We start from the raw sequence: 13,475 nt of genomic DNA, 5'->3' as shown, positions 1-13,475 counted from the left end.
TCCTGTGCAGGGCCAGGAGTTGGACTCAATGACCCTTGTGGGTCCTGCCCAACTCAGCTTTTTTTGTTTTGTTTGGGTTTTTTTTGGTGGTCTGAAAGGCATCAACATAAAAAGCTACATTTTTATAGCATTTTATCAGTAATTTTAAAATATTTACTAGTTTTCTATATCTCTAAAAGTTAAATTAAAACAATACTGCTGATAGGTAGATTTTTTAGCATCTTCAAACATACTAACCCATTCAATGATGCACTGGAGAAGGTTCATTTGAACTCCTTTTTAAAATTCTCCCAGAGCCTGAAAAGAATAATGGAGCGTTTTTGCTGCATCTGGCTAAGACTGACTTTGAACCAGATACAGCTAATCTACCCTTCCAAATATTATACAAGCAATCCACACAGATATTTCTGAATAGCAGCATTTAGTTCTTCCCCACCACCCCCAGTGGAACATAAGAGTGTGCCAAAGTTTGTGTACAGAAAGGTACAAGCATTTAAAAATTACTTTGATTATTCAACACTCTTCTCCCCCATGAAATCCATAGTATGTCTTTTTAAGATAACACCTTTTTTTTTTTATTAATATCAGATGGTGTCCCCAGGTCTACAAAGTTCATCCTAAATGCAAATACCTGAAAACAGCTGGTTAGTGTAAGATCGAATAAATATGTATTTCCACTGAGGAGATGCACCATAAATTACTTTGAGGTTATTTCCTTCAGTTATATTAGTAAAAAAGAGCACACACATGTTTCTGCTGCTCATAAATGGAAATGCAAAAATTAGTTTAGCTTATTCCCTACCTGGAAATCTGGCTATATCATGAGATGAAAGGAAGGAGCATTTAGTGGAAGTTTCTCTGTAATTTCCAGCATGTTACTGTTCATAAGACTACATCTATTGCCTGCTTTGCAGAAATGTGTAATTAATTTCACCATAACTCTGTGTTTTAGGCTTAGTTCTTGTAACCCTGCCAATAGAAACTTGAGGAAGGACCAAGTAAATATTACATGATCTTCCTACCTATTCATGTACAATTCTAAAAGCTCATTTTTCCAATTTTATTTCTCATGTTCAGCAGAGGTATTACAGAATTAATATAAGCAAACAAAATTTCTCTGCACTGCTGCACAGCATAAATGTACCTTCTTTTTTTCTTAAAAGCAGAGGTGATGTTACCTCCCATGACCTGGCTGAACTCCAACCAGGATAACTGTAGTTCTATGTAAATGTATTCCTATGCAAGTTCACAAGGATACAAAATAATTCACTTTCTATCTTTCCTACTGACTCCTAAGACAATTATGACACTCCTTTCAGTTTATCAATCAATTTCATTCAGGCTTCTGGCATAGTATTCCTTCTTCAGCATTAGTTGTAAGACTCTACCCATGAGTATTGCTGACATCTTTTGGAGAGTTAGTCATGCAATATGAACTTAGTTCCACATAATTTTCTTCTATATCCAATGGAGGATGACAACTGTGTGATTTTAAAACTGATAGAAAATTGATGCAGGATTTCTGAGTGGCTGCTCTGATTTTATTTTAGTTTATTTTGGTTTGTCTAAACTCAGTTTAGATCGTTTTTGTTGGACCAAATTAAAAAAGCCTACACTTAACAAAAGTAAAAATAGATGTGTCATGTTTTGTACCAATAAACTCATATTTTTAAATTATTTAGAGTTTGACTTTTACAATTTAAAATGTTTATTTACCTTCACAGTTTCCTGTAAACTGCTGTTTAGGATTGCTGTGTACTTTTAAGCGATGCTTCATGTCATGCCATGACCACCAGAAGCTGCTTAAGAGCCTACCATGGGATACATCTTTCTTTTATCATCAGCATAAGGATTGTTGAAACCTTTAGAAGAGGATTTCTCTTCTCAGTGGGGATAGAGATTTCCAGCTAAGCCAGACCATATGCTGATTCCTGGATTTCTTATCTGTAATCAGTCTTTCTTTGATGTTGTCAACGATGTTTCCACTAAAACTGCAGAATAATTCTGGCACTTCATCAGTGTTCATGTGCAGTATTTATTATGATGAGACTACATCCCTTACTAGACAAATCAGTAATACATTTCTTGCAGTGTTAATGTTTGGGATTCCTAACCCACTTTAAACTCAGAGCAACGTAGAGGAGATGGCTGATAACCTCTTAACACATAAAAGTACTGGCAAGGCCTCCTGCAGACACTGTAATTCAAAGTAGTCTCTGTGAGCACAAATCCTCCATTATTGACTTGCCTGCTCATTCCCTGAGTTTGACATAGCTCACATTTCTCCCATTCTGAGTAGGTAACTTCTTCCTACTCAAAGGATTTGGATAAGTGTTCCTTGTTTCAAGGTCAGTTTAGATACAGTTCCAAGACATGATCTGAGAAATAAGTAATAGGACATGATCTGTATTCAGCAAAGTGACAAAGCAGTGATTGTTTACACTATAGGTGAGGCCTAAAGCTCACAGTTCTTACCTCCACAGCAGAGGAACTGATGCAGCTGGCACCAGAGAACAGCTTTCACCATGAAAACAAGAAAAAGAAAACACTTTTTTTTTTTTTTCTGTATATTGCATCCTTCTCCAGTATGTGTTCAAGTAGTGTATTTAGGAACTTTTTTCTCTGGTATAAATATATACTCTAAAATAAATATATACTCTAAAATGCTTGGATTTGGTTCCTGTGCTTTCTTCCTTGCCAATTCTTCTGGCTGTCATCTATAATAAACACAGTCACAATAAAAAACACTGTCACAAGTGTCACAAATGCAGTACACTATCATAAAAGAAAATTATTATAGAATATGTTATTGTAAAGATTTATATTTTAATACAATGTACAGCTATTAAAAACAACTGCACAATTGCTAATTTCTATTGGCCAAGGGTTTGGTTTGGCAGATTTTAAAACTGCTTGCTAACAGCTTGCTGTGGTTAGCTTACGTAAAGTAACCCTGTGGAATCAGTTTTTAAACTTTTTAAAGCAACTTTTAAATAGCTGCAGGGCAATCTTAAAACAAAATTAAACAAAACAGAAAAAAAAGCCAAGCAAACCTGAAAAACAGTACATACCCAAAACCAAAAGAAAATATGTAAAGGGTTTGAAAGTTTCCTGTTCCTTTATAATTTTTGCATATTTGTAGTCTATGATGGTATACCACAACAATAAGCCTTATTCACATGGGGAACCACAATGACACTACTAGAAATAATCACATGAGGAACAGCTGCAAGAATGAATTTGTGGATGTGGTGTAAATAAGAAAATTGTAAAATGGAATGCTGGAATTTTTGAGACTAGTACAGAACAGAAGGAGAAAAGTCAGACATCTTTCTAAGAAATATAAATACTAAGGAAGTTGAATACTTCATAATCAATCCTGGACTATATGACAGACTGAATTTATAACCTGGTGCAATACTACCTAAGAACAACATATCCTAATCAAAATAATAATTCAAATCCTTATTTGAAACCTTTCACATGTGACCAGTGATCAATGTGACTTAGGATAAAAATCAGATTTCTTAGAAGGAGAGTTGAAATTTGTTTAGCTGTTAAGCACATTGGTCTTAGGGGAGGATCCCTGTGAGTGAATGAATCAGATTCCACTGTCTCCTATTTTCCTATGAAACATAATGAATGGAAGCTCATGAACATTTGTCAGCCTTCCTTTGCAAGGACAAAGGAAAAAGGTCATTTTAGGTTTGATTTCTTAGATTTTCCTGATGTACTGTTTCATATGTATTTATGTTTCAAAAAAAACAAGCAAACAAATAAACAGAAGAGAAATTTACATTTAAAACTGATCTTGCTTGCTATATAGGATTTACATCACTTAGATGTCACTTCTCTGTCCCCCAAGAACTACCAAACAGGCCTTGCATTTAATTTTAATCACATGTGTGTTCAGAATTAGTTGTCAAAAAAGTGACTGGGTTCAAACTGTCTGTTTGAAAGCTACAGCTGTCTTGTTATGTGTAGTAGTATCTGTAGCAACCAAAAAGCCTAAGAGCCTTCCAGAAGCCTATTAAGCAATGTGAGTAATACATTTTTGTTTGGGTTTGTTTTTGGTTGGTTTTTTTTTTACTCATGGAAAAATGTGCGTCTGCGGGAATGTTTTGGCTGCTTTTTAATAACACATACTCCATCCATTCACCCACCAATATACTATGTTGTTTTCTTTTGTTAGACAAGAGAAATTCACAGAAAAAAGCCTTCAGAGCCTGTGGTGCAGAGTGGGGAAGTAATTGCTGGAGGTCCCTGGAAGGCTCTGTCTCCTCCATCGGAAGTCTTTTTCTCTGCAGGGAAGTCTCACGTGTCAGAGGATGGAGCAGCCAAACCCAGATTTATTTTGGGGCCATGTTGTCCTTAGGTTCTCTCCTAAACACTTCGCAGCTGTCCTCTAAACTGGTAAATCCTTCAGGAGTTAACATGGCTTATATTCCAAATACAAAAGCAGCTGTAAGGAGACACAGGGCCACAGATTTACTGGCACGTTCCAAGGGCTGCAGCAGTGATAAATCATCTGTAAAACTCACATTTGTGAGGCAAGCAACCATATAAACAAATATGCTATTTTTATATTTTACATATATAATAAGTAAGAAAACATAAAGCCTTGTGTTTGTTCTGACACTAATTTTGTCTCCATTTCTCAACATTGTTGCTCAATCCTATAACAGTGAGTAAAATTCCACTAAATAAAAATGCTCCGGCTTTCAACAAGCTTTGCATTTATTTTCAGAAAAACCCCTAATGTGTTGGACAGTGTCTTCAGCCCTTATCATCTTTCAGATCTATGTTCAAATAGCATCAGAGAGGATCAAACAAACTGTCCTCTGTCCCTGTGGCTCAGTCAGTCAGCATTCCATCTCTCCCTTTCTCACTTTCTCACTTTTTCAGGGTCATCTCCTTGCATCTTAATTTAAAGAAAAGGGGTCATGTAAGTTTGCAGAGCACAGATCTGTTTGGGATACCATCTGTCCTGAAGCATCATCCCTAGATTCCATGTTTGGGAGACTTATTAAATCATACTTCACTTTCTTTAGATTTTCTATTATGCTCTAGTTATCTTCACTCATAATTTTTAACTATCTAAAATACCATTTTAAGAAAAATCCCTGTATCTTTCAATTGAATCCCTCCATTATCTTCTTTTCTTCTCTTCCTTTAGTTTATGAAATGTATTTCAGTTTCATTTCCCTGAACAAATGCTATTTTTATTGTTCTTATCACTGTTTTTCCTGCTTACATTCTTTTTTTTGTACTACTGGCCATGTAATTAGGAAACCTGGAAGAGAGTACAAAATATTTGTTTACCTAATAATTTCAAGAATTGGACATATTCCTAATAAATTTAAAAGAGAAGGTGCCATAACCTGAAAGGATTGTTGGAAAATTCTGGTTTAGGTAGATAATCCAGTGTAAAGTGAAAGAAACAGACCAAAGAACAGTTAGAGGTTAGGATCAGATCGAGAAAATTAAACAATAACCAAGTAGCAAATAGACCAAAACAATGTAACAGAAAAGGAAAAGAAACAAAGTATTTAAGCTAGCCTTAGGACTAAGCATAAGAGGAATGGTGTAAAGGAAATTCTGACTTCCAGTTAACAATCCTGCTGCTGCAGTTTTAACTTCTTGTAATTGTAACCTAAGAGTTTCCTGGAAGTTGCTAGCACGGAAGCACATTCAGCCTACAGAAAGGCGAGTTTTGCAAGCCAAACATTTTACTTGCTGTTAAAATGAACTTGAAATCTGAATTTAGTCCATTTTTTTATAATACCACATCACGATGGGTATTATAAAGCTCCAGTGAATCAAGGTAAATAGTTATAGTACTCGTGCCCTGTGTCACCTCTGCTTTGAAAATTAACTCTTCCCTTGTCCACAAGTCTTTATTGGTTTCGACTGGAAAGAGTGAATAACTTTGATTTAAAGAGCAGACTGAATGTCCTAGAAAACAGTCTGTGCCTTTCCACACAGGAGAATATTTTGCTCCAGCAGCCAGAGGAGCTAATGAAACCTAGTGGGATGTGAGCTTTGCTCCAGGGCAGCCCCACAACATCCCTCCCCCCAGCAATACACATCCCCCAGCTGCCACCACAGCATGTCATTCCCAGGCAGCTCTCCAGCAGCCTTTCCACAGGCTGAGCTTCAGGTGTGGCAATGCCAGGGTAAACTCTAGTGTGGAGAAGTCAGGTAGGTGTGCAGCACCCCATGGAAGAGGCACTGGGTTGTGCCAGACATGGTGTACTGGTGAAAAATGTTAAGGAGAAACTATTGTAGTGGTTGGATGCTGCAAAATCTCAACTTCAGACATGCTTCTACCACAGCCTAGGTGAGTTGTCTTCCTACAAATAGGAAACAAAGCCTGTTAAAGCTGTGTTTTTTATCGTCATAAAACTGTTTTCAGGTGGCAAAGAGTTGGCAGAATGCCCTTGTCATGCCCCATCAGAGTTCCCTGAGAGCAGCACAGTCAGAGACCATCTTGGCTATGACAATAGCCAGGGGTATGCTAGAAGGGGTGTGAGCTTCTTTGGGTTTATGCTGTGTCCTGGAGAGCTACACCTGCATTCTTGAGAAAGCTGCAAATTTCCAGAAAGTTTCCATAGGCTTTGCATGTGACTTCCATGGGGCAAAGGCCTCAGTAGATTAGATGGTTTGGTTCTGTTTTCAAAACAACACAGACATTAAAGTTGGGATACATACAATTCACCATCTAAATAGTTGCCTAAACCCCACCATGTAGATAAAAGGCAGCAACAAGTGTCTCCAGAGGGCACTTTGTTGGATCTACTTCAGCTGTCTGCCTTGGACATGAGCTGCTCTCTGCAGGTGTCTCTTTCTGACCATCACTATAACAGGAAGCCAAATGCAACTGGTATAGATATGGACATCCATCTTTTAAATGCATAACTTTCCTCCCCTCCACTCTCCTATGTGAGATTCCCTCCCAAGCCGTAGCCTGAGGAGGACAAAAGTGTGAAAGTGAAACCTTGGCATGGATACTGATAGGACATGCTCACACCATACAATCAAAATTAAAATCACAGGGTAGCTCCTCTTCTTGATAAAGTTCTATCAATGAAGTCAGGACAGTGCATGTTACCTGTGCTCCTTACAGGTAAAAAAACAGGATTGTGGTCTGAACTCCTCCTGTGTAGTAATTTCCTTAGGCGCTTCAAATTGTTTTTTTCTGTACTTTTCATTTGGATATGCTGAATGAAATAAACTTTCTCCTGTTTTATACTCAGAAATACACATGAACCTCACACCCTTGCTGTGTAGTCTTTGGGAGTCCTTAGATCAGGCCTGGATTTCATTTTTAGAAAGGAAGGGGGAAGGAAAAAAATGTAGGAAAGTTACTCAAGCTAGTATTTGAATTAATACAATTCTGTGGATTGTTGACATATTATCTACAGTTTAATATCATTAGGGTCTAAAGTATTTTACATGTACTTCAATTATTTGACTGGTAAAATGAAACAGGACTTCATATAGTACACTTTGTTGTCAATAAGCTTTTAACAGAAGTGTCAAAGAATGACTTTACTCAGAACTAGTTTTGATTCCAATACACAAAAAAACTTTATAACACTTCAATTTACAGTTTTTAACACAACATGGAAAAATAAACTGTAAGTTATTACATAAATTAATGAAAGATCATATAATGTTCACTGTCATCTAGCAAAATCAGTGATTTGATTACTGTTAAAGTCTATCTTAAGAGTATTGCCAGTTTTACTTGCCATAAAAAGTGCTGTGCTTCTGAAAAGCCCCCTTGAAATGAAATTTTTTGTTGGAAAATATGGTAAGAATCCTAAAAACTGCAAAGTTTGGGTATTAAAATTGCTAGCAGAATCAGACTTGAGTTAACATTTTATGTCCAAATATAAAATAAATTAGCTGTTCAAACACTATCTCACCAACAGATGATGCACTGTAGTCATCAGTCACCAATAAATATATAAAGATATGCAAAATGCATATTCTATTTAATTTCTCTAGATATCAAAAGCCCAATGATTTTGTTAAGAGAGCTCTTTTCTGTAGACAGGTTGGTTGGCATAGAGTGGACACTGACACTAAATTTCAGGGGATATGTGCTGTGATAAGAACAGCTACTATTTGTACTGGAAAACTGGTTAAGTGTAAGCTGTTTTAGAAGTCAAATTAAATATATGCTTAATTCTGTGAAGATAATTTCTTTCAGGCTGCCCGAGCCTTTGCTTATTCCCTTACATCTAGCTTTAATGATGCTTTTCTAACCTTGCCCTTCTCAGTGACATTCTTCCTTTTGAAAGTCTTCATTACCCTTTGTACACTTTCTCCCTTCTCATTGATTCAGCTGCTCTTAGGGTTGCCATAACTGTGGCAGTTCAATTACTTTGTTTCTGCCTACCTATTTCCTTTTCTCATTAAAGCTGAACATGCAGCCTTGAGAAGGAGCTGTTGCAGCACACTCCGTGTAAGACGGTACTCAGAGGTATGAATGAAAGAGCTGACAATGGTGATAGTCCTTGTGAAAGCTCTGCTTTGATGCTTGAAAGGCTGCAGTGGCTTCCTATTTGTCACTACTTGTATATTGGCTTGTTGCAATTGGATCTTTAAAGTGCTATGTGGTCTGGATCCTGTTATTTACAATTCCACTTCCATCCCAGTGACAGCTGAGACACTCACATCTGCTTTGGTTAGCAGCTCTGATATTAGTAGGTGACTAAAATAGTAAAAATAGAAAAGAAAAAAAAAGCAAGAAAAGCCACCTCCAGACAGGTGTCAGGTCCTTGACTCTGTCAGCAGTTGATACAACAGAGTCCAAGGGTATGTCAAAGAAATGAATGTAAATGTTTGCTGTCATACTTCTGATAGCATGAGTTTAGACAGGGCTTCATGGGACAAATAGTTTTGTTTCAGGCAACATTGGACAGAAGCCAGGGCTGGTCACATTCACATCCAGATGAGGACAGAAAAAAAAAATCCCAAAGTGTTATTTTGCTTTTCTTGCAATAACTGTGAGTCTTTGAAAAGCTCTCCACAGATTCCATTCGTGGGATGCACAGTGACTCACAAAGGCCACGTTTATCCTCTCTGCCTTGTAGGATGTGTGTGGATTGTCTACACAGCATGAATGAAGACTGAGCCTGGCCAGCTGAGTGCCTTGGGATGCAGAGCCAGTCTGGATGGCTACAAGGCTACAGGGCCTGCACAGGTCAGATACACAGTGCACGACACATGGTTGGCTGAATTGCAGGTATGACTTGTGCACTTTATCCACTTAGGTGCAGAAGCTGCTTACTGACAGTCCCCAAGAGCTGCCAGCTGCTATGAAATACAGGAAATGCCACATCTTGCACACAGCAATGCCAGAGATCCTGTGAAGTCTGCAGGATTCCTAGCCCTGGCTGAGTAATATCACTGAGGGCTTGGGCCTGCCAATGTTACTGTAATCTCACCAGCCCTGATAAAAGCACCTTTCTCGTGGCAGGCATTTTATGCATTTCCCTCTTGCCAGAAGTAATCCTGTGGTTTTCCAATTTTGGAGTCAGTCCCTGGATGCCAGCCCTCTTGCCCACCCCCAGCTTTGAAGATGCTTGCAGAGCCATCAGCAGCGTGTAGGGAAATTCCCTCCAGGAATCTGTGGTCAGTCTTACCACGGATACTGAACATTTCTGTTCAACCAGCCTGGCTCCCAATTCATCTAGAGAGAGAGTGAACAGCAAAAATCAATAGACACACCACTAGTCTCCTGCTTAAGGCCTTTCAGTGTTGCAGTCCTTGTTGCAAGGAGAGGGACTCGGATTTGCTACTACCATGATATAATCCTGGCTGAGTCTCTGGCAGGCCACTCTCCTCAAGGTAGTGCATCCCTCCTATTGATGACCAGCTAGCCAGGGTGTGAGCAGATTTTTTTCCCTTTTACTGCTGGAGATGTTCCCGAGTAGCAGTGGCCTTTGGTATCACATTGGCCCACACACCTGAGTGCAAATATCCCGTTTGTTCTCCGAACAAAGCTTCCTTCTTTCCTCCCTTGCTCTGTTCACTCATTCATTCCCCTGGCATGCTGTACAGCACAAAGCATTCCTGTGAGCCAGCAGGGCTGCTGTCATCCCTCAGAGCTTGCTGAGAGCAACCTGCTACTGCTGGCAAGCTCTTGCTGAGTGATGTAATCCTGGGCAGATCTTACGCCACCATCCTGATGCCAGATATTGTGTTGGCTCCTGTTGTTTGTTACAATGTGTATGGATCCTTAATTTTTTTTTCCTCAAAGGATTTGAAATTTGTTCCATGTTTGTCTTTCTGGTTCCTGGTTTTTCTGTTGGAGAGCTCTGAAATCTCTGTGTCTGGCACCTGTGGAAGGCTCTTGTCCTTCCTCTTGTATGCTCCAGCTGGGCTAGGTAATTTCCTCTGTTTCACAAATTCTAGTTGTTTTGTTAGCATTTAACCCAAGTCTTCCAGCTTTCCAGTCTTATGCTCCTCATCCAAATAGCCTTGTTTTGTTTGAGTCAACTGTTCAACTGAGATCAGTCAACCTTCTCCTGTCTTTTACCCTCTTTACTTACCTCCTGATGAAAAGAGAGTTTTTAAAATGCTGAACTCCTGCATTTTTACATTCTGTAATTCCCTTTCATGATTCATCCCCCTGGTTTCGTGGAACAGTATCAAAGGTACAAAGTGCTTCAGCTCTTGCCAGAAACAAAGCCAGGATCTGGCTGGTTTCCATTTTGCTGCAGCTGTAATATTGTTACAGTCATTATCTTTCAAGTACCTGGGTGAGATAAATTTTGTAAAAAGAAAAGTAAAATACCTCTCATTAGCATTTTTTACAAATACCTCTCTGATTTCTACTTTCAGATGAAGGCCAAAAATGTCCCTGCTTATCCTCTACATTTCCTGGTATTTTCAGCATTCAGGGACCAATATGCAGCTTCTCTGTCCTGCTCAGACATTTTCTTGGTTTCTTCTCTTCACTACAGTGTTTGTTTGCTCAGTGATGACTCAGAACAGGATACTATGAAAGAGGTAAACCTATTTGTTTCCCAGCCTCCTAAAGGTGCAGTTATCCACCCCAACAGGAAATTCAAGACTTTGTGAATGGATGTTACAGAGTTATAGGGGCAAGAGAAGACACTGTGCCATAGCCTGCACACATGCAGGGTGACTTGCATAAGCTAAATAAATTAGATTAATTGAGTGGAATTCTTCCCTGAATTAAATACACTGAAAAGAGAAATAATTTACAGACTATGCTGTGAAGAACCCAAAAAGGTTTTTCTCCTCTTCCTGTGCCCTAAAACCTATGCACTGTCTCCTGGAAGGAGCTCACACAGGAATCTTCTCACCAGGTCCATTCTAAACCCCAATAGATTAGAAAGGTGATGTTTTCAGACTTTAAGTGTTACTAAACTAGACAATATTAACAGTATTACAACTTGGTCGTTACTTTGTAACATGGGAAAACACAGAGGTTCCAGCTGTGTTTTTAAAACACCTCACACACAGCAAGGCCTGAATAGTGAGGCGTGCGGCAGAAATGACTGGAATCTCCCTCATCTGTCAAAATGCATGTGGATTGGGATCAGCAGAGCTCATTGAAGCAGATGTGTGCATTTCAGGATTTTACACCTTCCCTTTGACTGCAAGGTTACAGTGTTGACTCAACCTCCAGTTTACTTCCTCTCGGATTTCCCCATCTTCAGATTTTGTTTCCTCTGTCTATTGTAGGAGTGAAATGTTACAAAACAGGCATTGAGATATAAAAACAAACATTGCTTTTGAGTAAAATTATGGATTAAAATAGCATTATAAAATGATTATAAAATTATTAAAATCAGTTTTATTGGTTATTAGTTGGCAATAACTGAGACATGAACCTTTTTTTTTGAGGACTGACACTGATTTCTTGTTCATGGTTGAAAGACATATAAGATCTTGATTCTGTGCTATTGACAGCTCTTTGGCAGCACTCTCTTCAGGATCATGCACCTTACCATCAATATCCCTTTTTTGCAACCTGCGTCATGATTCATTAGAATAACAGAAGTCAGAATTGTTTGACCTTCAAGGAGCAACCACTGGAGAAGTTATGAGTTTCTGTTTCCTCCTTTCGAGAGATATGGAGAATGGTGAAAGAAAATTTGGAGCAGCTCCTTTAATATGGAGCAGCCTGGAGAAGAAGGACTTGGGGGTGCTGATGAATGAGAATCTCCACATGGGCAATTTTTGCTTGTAGCCCAGAAGACCAACCATATCCTGGGCTGCATCAAAAGCAGCATGGCCAGCAGGAGGGATGGTGATGCTGCCCCTCTGCTCTGCTGGAATGCTGCATCCAGCTCTGGGTCCCCAAGGTAAGAAGGGTGTTTGATCAAGGACAGAGGAGTACTACAAATGTGATCAAATGGCTGGAGGATCTCTTCTATGAAGACATGCTGAGAGAGTTGGGGCTGCTCAGCCTGGAGGACAAAAGGCTCTGGAGAGACCATGTAGTGGCATTCCAGTACCTAAAAGGGGTACAAGAGAGCTGGAGAGGGACTTCTTACAAGGGCCTGTACTTATAGGGCAAAGGTGAATGGCTTTAAACTGGAGGAGGAGAGTAGATTTAGATTAGATTTGAGAATGACATTCTTCTTTCTGAGGCTGGTAAGACACTTGAACAGGTTGTCCAGAGACATTGTGGATACCCTGTTCCTGGGAGTATTCAGGGTCAGACTGGATGGGACTCTGAGCAACCTGGTCTAGCAAAATGTATCCCTGCTCTTGTCAGGGGATTGGAACTCAATGATCTTTAAGGTCACTTCCAACCCAAACTATTCTATGATTCTAATAATCACAAATACCAAAATCACACTTTGAGGGTTTCAGCTGCTTTTTCTACTTCATTAATAAACCCTTACATGATTGTCACTGAGTGACAAACATGTGGTGGGGGAAAGGAGAGGCAGAGCAACTTGCCTGTGGCAGCACGAGTCATGGGTGGAATGAGGATGATGAGACAGGATTTCCTGCCTCCCAGATCTCTTCAGGTTCTTCCAGATCAGGCTGCCTCCCAAGCAGGTAATTACATGCATATCAGTCATACCTCTTATAATTTTCCTATCTTTATTTATGAGCTGTGATTCTCCTACTTAACTCAATTGTACTTCACTGCATTAATTAGCTGTGCTTCACAAAATGACTTGGAGAAGTATTTAGTTAGTGTGTTCATGAAGTCAGTTCCAAGAGAGGTAACTAAGCTTTTAACAAGGCTAGACAAAAAAAAAAAAAAAAAAACCAAAAAAACAACAAAAAACCCAAAGCCCAATTACAATATATTTGAAAGTGCTTATTTCTCTGCCAATCAAATGTGGTAAAGACACTTAATCACCCACAACTCTGAGGGTGAATTAGTTGCAAGGAAAAATTATAGCTGCACATATTGTTTGTATTCAGGAAAGAGATTTGCATGCCTAAACAAAATGAACTTTAACACAGTT

This window comes from Agelaius tricolor, unplaced genomic scaffold (genome assembly GCF_023055355.1).
Source record: "Agelaius tricolor isolate 1412-34295 unplaced genomic scaffold, bAgeTri1.0.p SCAF_7, whole genome shotgun sequence".
Classification (NCBI taxonomy): domain Eukaryota; kingdom Metazoa; phylum Chordata; class Aves; order Passeriformes; family Icteridae; genus Agelaius; species Agelaius tricolor.
This window is presented reverse-complemented; position numbering follows the sequence as displayed.